Source organism: Limulus polyphemus, unplaced genomic scaffold (genome assembly GCF_000517525.1).
Source record: "Limulus polyphemus unplaced genomic scaffold, Limulus_polyphemus-2.1.2 Scaffold1888, whole genome shotgun sequence".
Lineage (NCBI taxonomy): Eukaryota > Metazoa > Arthropoda > Merostomata > Xiphosura > Limulidae > Limulus > Limulus polyphemus.
Window position 1 is genome coordinate 86,463 of NW_013667498.1, and position 10,097 is coordinate 96,559.

The 10,097-nt window shown below is 29.3% G+C and overlaps 1 pseudogene; it reads right to left on the reverse strand.

Annotated features, from left to right (window-relative positions):
• Window positions 1-276: 276 nt before the first annotated feature.
• LOC106465261 overlaps window positions 277-10,097 on the reverse strand; it is a 76,328-nt pseudogene continuing 66,507 nt past the window's right edge.

Genomic DNA, 10,097 nt, shown 5'->3' on the forward strand with positions numbered 1-10,097 from the left:
ACAAATACACAAAAATAAAATAATCAGAGGTACAGTACTTTTTGTTGTTTAAAGTGTAGAAATTTGTTAAGCGTAACATTTTTCTTTTGTAAAACGAAATAAGAGTAATCATCAGAAACTTGTCATTACACTTGTGTCACATTCTCAGTTTTAGAATTCACGAACATGAGAACATTTGTGAAGTTTTAGTAATTAAAACTAATTAAGATTATTGGCAGGTAACTTTTCAAGCTTTTAACGTGAGTACTCATATTTGCATTAAATAATTGATTTGGACAAGTTTAAAAAAATTTTTAATTCACAAGCTTTCAGCTCAATTACCTAAGCCTTCTACAGGTGCGAGACGTTCAGTAAACAACAGGATCTAACGGAACAATTCGAAAAACAAAAACGTGCCCAAGTAAAAAAAAACAAAACAAAACAAAAAAACGTGGTGATAGTCCAAATAAATTACTTAATACAAATTATTGCAAGGTGTTAAACCTATCAAAATTCAAAAAAACAACAAAATCACTTACAATATTGGGGGTAAACAACTTTTTAAACTATCCAGACGTTAATTCTAACTGCCCATTGTTTTGGATATCACATTTTTAACGTTTATTCTGGGAGTACAATATTAAACTGTATTGCGAGTTCAAATAAAAAAATGAAACTGCCACGAAATGTCCGAAAACAGTTTAAGTGCAACAAAACCACCTTTGTTCTTATACCAACTTTTGATAGTTTATAAAAAAAAACAACCAATTTATCATCTTATATTGTTTACATAAATTCCTTCAAAAACACAAGTTTTTCTGGTAAAACTCACAAGTCCTACTAGGTATAAAAATAGGCTAAGCTGATATTAACCCTTAGGTTCAGTTTTAATTACTAACGATATTACTTTAGAACACGATTCAATAATTCTTTTCATGCATTACAGGTTTCACTCACTGTTCTTCATTTTTTTTTAAATATATTATCAATAACATTCAGCGTATGTAAGACACTGAGTAGTAATGATGGAATGCTAGATACTGTGTTGTTATGTTGCTTATAACCACCCTTAATTTTGAAATGGTGGACCAGCGGGAAGGAAAATGATCAACAGCATCTACCACCAACTCTTTTGCTACTCATATCTGACTGAATAATAAGATTTGACAGTCACTCTTAGAGCACACCCATAAAGTACAGAGAGTATTTTTGAGGCAATGGATTGGACCACAAGCCCATGTATTCATAACCCAGGCATGCTAACCACTAGTCCATATTTGGCCCCTGTACAAAAAAACAACAACTAAACAAATCAAAATTCTCAGAATGAGTTTTTAACCAATAATAAAATTATTCCAAAAGATCAGTGTTTCAAGAAATGATCTAGGCTTGGTTCTTACAAGTTTCTTCTTTCTTTCCCCCTTTGGACAGTCTTAACATATCTGTATTTAACAATATCCAACTAAAATTTAAGTCTATGAATGGAGGTTTGTATACAAAATATACAAACATTCAAACAATTAGATATAACTATTTTATTCAGGGATTTAGGTTTCTAGTGTCAAGATAAAAGTTGATTGACATGTACAAATTTTTTTGGTATATTATCAGAACATGAAATTATAAAACCTTTAATAAACCATATTCACAAATAATACATCAGAACTTACAAAATCTTATGAAGGAGGGTACCTCAAATTTATAGTCAAGGTTTTTGAAGATGCATTTTAAGATTCTAATTTGAGACACAGTTTCTTCTTTTTAATCACCAAATTTTGATTATGTAACAAAAATTCCAAAGAACTGAAGCAGCTTTGTTGGTGTTAATATATTTATATTCTTATAACTTGAACACATTGCTAGGCACACTACAGTGTGTGTTAACACTCCTGAAAGACAAAAATGCTTTGGAGTACAGTTTTATAAACTGCTTTTGAGAAGGAGAATAATCTTGAGTGTAAAATATGCTTTCACATGTAGAAAACTATGATAATTTTGTACACCAGAACTTTAAGGTACATACTGGTTATTTTAGTTATTCATAAGCAACATTATTTTTACTGCAAATTCAGAGATTTATTTCAACAAATCGATTCAGTTCGAAACTCTATGGTGATATATTTAAAAGACTATTTTGATTAACCAGCTGTGTTTGTTAATTATTGTGATATGCTGGGTCCACTATGGAACTGTTAATTAAATATCCCCATTACCAGGGGATTGGGCTATTCCCACTAAAAGCATACTGAAGAGTAGACAGTTAAAACTATTTTTTCTTTGTCAAACAATCAGTATTGAGCTACCAACAGTACAAAGCAAGCAGTAAAAAATATACATTTTTTGCTTCTTAGCTTTCACCTTAAAACTAAACACTACGGCCCATAGTTTTAGTATATGTATGCATAAATAGTACTTAAATTAAGTACAAAAAAAACATACTTTGCTGCCTCATTTAACAGATTTAAAATAGACCTGAAAGAAAAAATTACAGCAACAATAATTTTCTCTAAAACAACTGATAGGAAGATAAAGGGTTTCAAGCAGGAATAGCTGAGAGGACTTAAAAGCAAATCACAGGCAAATCTGTAAACATAAGAACCTGTTGTGGCTATTAAAAAAAATGCACACTCAGTCTGTAATATAGGGCATGAAACACTGTATTCATGCTCTGAAGATCTGGTAAAAAATAAGCAGTCCAAACCAAATAGATTATTTTACACAAAACAGGATTTAATTAAAAGAAAAATTCCAAAAAAGGTGTACACTTCAATATAGACAAAACACTGTTTACATGAAAATAGAAACTTCCAGAAATGTATTTACAAGTTTTACATAAAATCTGACATGATTGTTATCAACATGGTTTCTTACAAGATAAAAAGCTATCATGCAAACATAAAAAATAATGATCACATTTGGAAATCAGTACAAATAAAACCACTGGATTATGTACATTTCAATACTGGATATTTCACAAGACAGTAAATACAAAAATATCTCATAGCGACAGATATCATAATTCTCTAATATGAGCTTTACACTTTTAAGGATGAATATTAGCCAAGTCCACAAGAATTTTTTACACACGTACAATGATCATGCATCAAATAGTTTTGATAACTTCAGCTAAAGACCAGAATAAGCTCCAGTTTTCACTGATAGAATGTATTAAATTTCTAGTTCATCTAATCTGGCAATTATGACAAACATAACAGTCCACTCAACATTAAGTCACATTGTTTCTCATCACTTACTAACTGTATCAATATCTCTAAGTTTCAGAATAAAATCTGAAGTTAAAACTTTTAATTTATTCATAATATATTCTCTAGACAAATCACATTACATTAAAATTACAATATATTCCTTTAGACATTAATTCACAAGAAATTAACAAGTTTTTATTCTTTTACAGTGATTTTAAAGAAATGAATGAAGGCCAGCATGGATATGTATATCCTTTACAGCTACAATTTGTATACCATTACATTATGACATCATTAAGTAAGAACAAGACTAGCTTCAAGGTTAAATTGGCTAAACTGAAATCGAGAACTTAGAAGAATGTTTATTCAGCAAATTACACCAGAAACTTAACAGAAAAGAAAACGTTACCCACTCTAATAAGAGAACAATGTTTAATTTATGTTCTAAACAATGATACCTCTTTCTATTAACTTTCCTAAATAAAAGGATTATTTCTAAAGTTTAAAACACCTATAAAGTTTATCAAGAACAACAAATATTTATATAACACTTAAGTTATGGCACACATGATAGAACTACTTTCCTGGAGCTTCCTTATCATTCGTTTAGTTCTATTCACCTGGGTTACTTTACAGTATTGTGTATAAATGATACAGATGGTGAAACAAAAACAGGCAAAAACCTGGAGATTCTTCAAAACTGTATGAAATATTATAAACAACTGGACAACTCTCCTCCTCATATCTCAGCAATTTTGTTTTTTAAACAGAAAGTTAATCTAGCATCCCAAGGTAATGAGTATATAATAAAAATTATGTCTACAAAACTGTTTGTAGTGAAACGTCCATTTGAAAGTAAAAAAAGAAAAAGAATACATTCTGATTGTCAGTTTTTGTTTTACAGTTTTAAACAAGAAATTCTTTCTTCAACATTATCCTTAATCTTACATTTTTTTCTTTATAGAAATGCAAGCAGGCTTGAGCTAATAGAACATGCATACCACATACCCATCAAACAAGACTACTCTTAAAAAACCAATACCGTTATAACACTCATATTAAAATAAGGCCTTAAAAAATGAAGTATTGTTTTATTCTATTTATAGCTAATACGTTTAGAGAAATATAAGCACCAAACTGTCCTCACTTGCTCATAACAAATCCATACAAACTTATTTTGTTGAAAAAAATATCTATTATCTATACATCTAATTACAAAAGTTTGCTTAAAATTCTTTCTGGGTAAAAATTTATTTATTTATTTTATTCTTAATAGAAGTTTACATAAAGAGGTTTCATATTCTGATTGTAAAATTAAGTAATAAATTTAAAATATAGTTAGAAAATTTAGGAAGTTTGCTGTTCTTTGCTTTAACACATTACAAATTTGCAATGTTCTCTTAAAATACATTTGAGAGTTCTGTTTACCTAGCCAATAGACTGAGTCTTTGAAATTTTCTAAGTCTGTTATTCCATTTTCAAAATGGTGAAACTTTTACAAACTTTCAAGGTTTGCCTTTATTTACCATTAGAAATACATCTTTTTATGGTTAACTTACGTAAACCTTAATCTCCTATCACATCTTTCCAGACAGGTTGTATACGAGCAGCTTCTTTTAGCATGTAACATAAATCAAGTGGGTGGTTCAAGTTATGTATTAGCATTATGATCAAAAACCATGTTATAAATAAAATAATTTTAATAATTTTCTAAATATTTTTTGAAAGACAAATGCTAAATTAAGCATTATGGTTTTACAAAGATCTCCATTTGGACTTTGTAAGTTTATCTAAGATCATACAGCATTTCTGCCATAATGAGCAGTTGAACCATCATTTAAAGGTGTTTAAACTTTCTAATGAAAACTGGAAATGTTAAATTACCATAAACAGTCATGAAACCAACAATTTGGATTTTTTTTGTTTATTATACATCATGCATAAGAAATTCTTTTGGCAACCAAACAAGCTAGAACTAGTAACATTCAAATATAGTTATTTTTGCAAGCTCTGTAAAAATGTGAAGTTAAAATTCCAAATTAACTTCCACTTTTACTGTACATCAAAAAGTACATGAAACATAATTCTGTTTTGAAATGACTCACCGAAACTTTAATATGCTAATCTGACATCAGAGGAATGCATTACGAGATAACTAATTTCCCACCAAACAGAAGGTATATGTATATGTATGGAAAAACCAATAAAGAAAAGCACCTGTCCCAATCTGTCTGGCAAAGAATTTCTTCTTGCTTGTTCATGATTCAAGACTTTTTCTTATTAAATTACTTTTGGTTCTATCAGCGATTGTTCATGCTCAGCCACATAAATATACAAGTATTTTTCAGTAACAGAGATAATTTCTGAAAATGATGATGTGTATGAACAAATGGTTTGTATACAATGCTTCCTACAGTTGTGCTACAAAAACTTGTGCACGGTTAGAGAGAGATCAGTTATACTCACCACATGATAATAGAACTCATTTTCAACAGACCAAATAAAAACTTGATGTCAACAAAAAAAATAAAAATTCCAATATTTAAAAACAATTAAAAAAAGAGCTATACAATATAATGTTTTCCACAGACTTCAACAGTGGAAAACAAATTAAATGTATATGTTGCTATTAAAGGCTGTAGGCTCTCAACATAACTTCTGTTCTGACATTTATACTACAACCTAGTGTGCCACAAGGGATTTTTATCACAGCCTGCAGCAACCTTAAAGCTTCTGTACAATAAAAGGAACAGGATGATCAAATATATACAAACTGAGAACTTTTGAGTGTCAACATTATAAAACTTACCTAATTATAGTATCTATAATAATGGCATTTATTGGCTATTGCCAGTCCAAAAAGACAAAATGAAACAAAAAAATATGTTGGAGTGTATCTATTATCTATTAATGGTTATATTATACAGAAAACAAAAAATCCTGTCCAATTAAATTATATACAAATATTTTTTGAGCAGGAATAGTTTCCTTTTAAGTCTTCAAAATTTTTTCTCACAGTTCATATTCACCGGATTTACACTATATAAAAAGCTCACCTCAAATAAAATGGAAATTTACCTTCTTAAAATATAACTTACCAGTATCTACTTCAACCATAGAATGTGTTGGTTAGCCAACATTCCACAATACTACTGACAGTGGATACAATAAACTGGACCTTGTCCAGAAATTGAGCTTTTTTTTTTCTTCTTCTTAAACATACTGGTCAGCCTCCAAGTATATTCTTTGAGCTATCTCTTGGTATTACCATCAGTAGGACGATGAATCTTCATGTGAGCACTTCTAGCTTTGACCTTGCTAAAAACTCTGAAATGACAAAATCCAGGAACATTTTAAATTTGATTTCTGGTTATTCAGTGTAATGTATCCATTTATTAAATTATCTAACAACACCCCAAATAAGTCGCCTTGATTTTGACATCTCTTAAAACAAATATATTTAACAACTGCCAAACTATTTAAAACAACCACTTGTGTGAATGGCATGGATTTCTAATATGACCACCTACATTATCCTGAAAATATTTCTGTTGCCTAGAGTGGGTAATGAATGGAAATTGCTAATCAATCCAATGTTGGGCTCATTAACCCTCTCACTACAGACATCCTTTTCTGCACATGTCATGGGGTTTTTAGTGAGTTATATTCAAAATTTAATTAGACTACTTTTTGTTTATATTATACCAATTAGTATAGCATAAAATCATAGCTAATAATCCATATTTAATACTATACAAGTTTTAAGTTCTTAATTTTATAAGGCAATATTAAAAAACAACAACCTGAATTTCCCCTAGTGTGAGAAATGAAAATTTTCCCTCTTCTCCAATTTATTCACCACACCTCCAATAAGGAAGAAACTTAACGTAAATCACTCCCTATAATATCACCATTGCTCTGACAAAGAATAATCTTTTATAGCCTTCAATCTTGTTTGGTTACAGAGCTATCAAATAAAAAATCAGACCACTCTTGCCACACCCACCTCTCACATTCTCTCTTTCAGAATTTGTTGATAGTTCTCTCTTGTTTAATGCTATATTATTTATAACCAATAGAAAGCCAAGGTTTTTATCTAATCAAATGATGTATTATATTATATTGTTTTCTGTACAGAGGATTGTCAATTTTTCTTTCAGTACAAGCTTCATTCCCAAGGGAATCTTATCGACTCGCTTGGATGAATTTCTAAGAGCTTTTGTCAAATAGTTAGAAGGCCAGAAAAATTGTGTTAGTTGTGGGACATTGTCTGTTTTCTTCACATTATTATTATATGTTCTTTGGTGCATTATTTAACTAAATAAACATTATTCAGTGCACTACTACCATTAGTACAAAACAAGTAGGGTTAAGTGTCATTGACAATAAACAGCAAAAAAAAAGAAGGCCCAGGTAAGTACTTTATTGCTTGTTTTCACGTGTATTTTTTATTTATTATTATAAAAGTAATTAAAATGTAAAAATAGGAAACTTTTTAGGTTAGTTATGGTTAGATTAGGCAAAATAAATAATAATAATAACATTTTTTCACTAAACACACACGCAAGCAGGTCAGAGTAGCTTGTAGCTCATGGGTAATGTAATTCGATAGCGTAACATGAGCCACATGTTCCCCAAGTGATTTACAACTTGTAATGACACAAATAGTAGTTAGACATGGTTCAAAGGGCAATAAAACAATAAAATTTAATTATAAATAGATGTATACTGTTATGAGTTTAAAGCTACTTAGGATAAACAAATGTAATTTCATGTTGTAATCTAAAATCAGTCTAGATAGAAAAAAAGGGTAATTTAGATTTATTTAAATTGGTAGTTATGAGGTCGGTGAAATAGTTAGGGTAGAGAAAATAACAGATAAAATATAAAGTTTTACTGAAAAAAAACACGTTGAAATGTATTTAGTAGGTTTTAGAGATTATGCAACTGAAATTTGAGATTTTAGAGATGAAGAAAAGTATTTGTAGTCTTAACATGAACATGTTCACGAACAAATACTTCACTAAAAAATCTGATTTTTGTATGTAAAAGACTTATAATGTTTATTGAAAGTCTGCCAAATTTTGTGAAGATACACATACTATATTAAAAGTTAGTGGTATCAAAACTATAACAACTTAGAACGAGTACAATGTGGTCATGTGATCAGTCAATTTGACCGAACCCAAGTAGAGAGAATTAATCAAATGTGCACGGGGGTTGGTTTATTGGACTGGTAATGTATTGGAGAATAAATTTTAACTTTAATTCTAAATTTACAATGTATAACAACACAAAATGAGAAAGTTTGAAGTAAAATGTACAAGTCTATTGTTAAAAAAAACATGTTACAAAAGTATTTGTATTTAAGATTATGACAAGCTGGAGTGCAAGGTAATGTTCTTGTGAAAAATAAAAATACCCTTGTCTATCGTGCAGCTTGCACAGTGCAGTTGCATAACCGCTAAAATACATACCTAGTTTTTTCAGCACCCCCATATACTATATTTGGTATTTACTTTCCTCTACCATGAACTGTTGTTAAATCAGCAATGAAGGACATAATGAACAGTTGATAACTGCAAAATTTAACCCATACCTGTGCACACAGGGTTAATCAATTACGTTCAACTGGACAGTTTTTCTCATATCAGACTTGGAAAGTTGGAATAATCAAAAATAGTTATAACTTGAATTAGTGACTATTTTTGTAAATCATAATACTATCGATTAAACTGAACAACCTTGAGTTAATTGAAAATAGTAATAATCAAAAATACTAATTTCAATTAGTTGATTATTTTCATATTAATTAACTTTCAATAAATCAATTATTTTATGGGAAAAGTAATCAATGTAATTCGATACTCATAGATAATTGATTAATCAAGTTAGTTACTCAGCTTTACTCTTGCCTAACTATTAATTTTAATACTTTAAAACAGACTACCTGCATTAACTGTCCATCTATTATAGTCATAGTATTCTGAGAATTTCTCCAAAATGACCCTACAAGTCATCTTAACCATCTCTGAATAATTCTATCAACACGGGCACAGTCAATTTGACTGACCATGTGACCTCTTTGTACTTGTTAAATGTCTTTATAGATTTACTACTTCTAACTTTCAATATAGTGTGTAAATCTTCACAAAATTTGGCAGTCTTTCAATTAATATTACAAGTCTTTAATATACAAAAAATATTTTTAGTGAAGTATATTTAATAAAATAAAATAGTGATTTGTCCATGAATTTAATAAATATTTGTTTTGAATAGTCCATGTGCAAAGTAATTTTCGTGTTAAAATTAAAAATAGTTTTCCACATCTCAAAAATCCCTAAAACTTCCTAAATGCATTTGAAACGTTTTTTTTTCCAGTAAAACTTTATAGTTGTTATTTTCTCAATCCTATCTCAAAACGAGATCAGTCAATTTGACCAACCTCATAACCCCAGAAAAAAATCAAAATAAATCTAAATTACCCCTTTTTCTTTCTAGAATGAATTCAAATTGTAACATGAAACTACATTTGTGTATCCTAAGTAGCTCTAAGTTCATAACAGTATACATCTATATATAATTAAATTTTATTGTTTTATTGCTCTTTGAACCATGTCTAACTACTATCCATGCCATTACAAGTTGTAAATCACTCGGGGAATGTGCAGCTCACGTTACACTAAGGAATTACATTACCCACAAGATACTACAAGTTGCTCGTATGTGTGCCTCATGAAACATTTTTATTATAATATTATTATTATTTATTTTACCTAATCTAATCTTAACTAATCCTATTTTTACATTTTAGTTACTTTTATAATTTAACAAAAAATAAACATGAAAAACAAGAAATTCAATACTTAACAAATCTTCTTTTTTTCTTGCCATCAATTGTTGAAGAGAGTT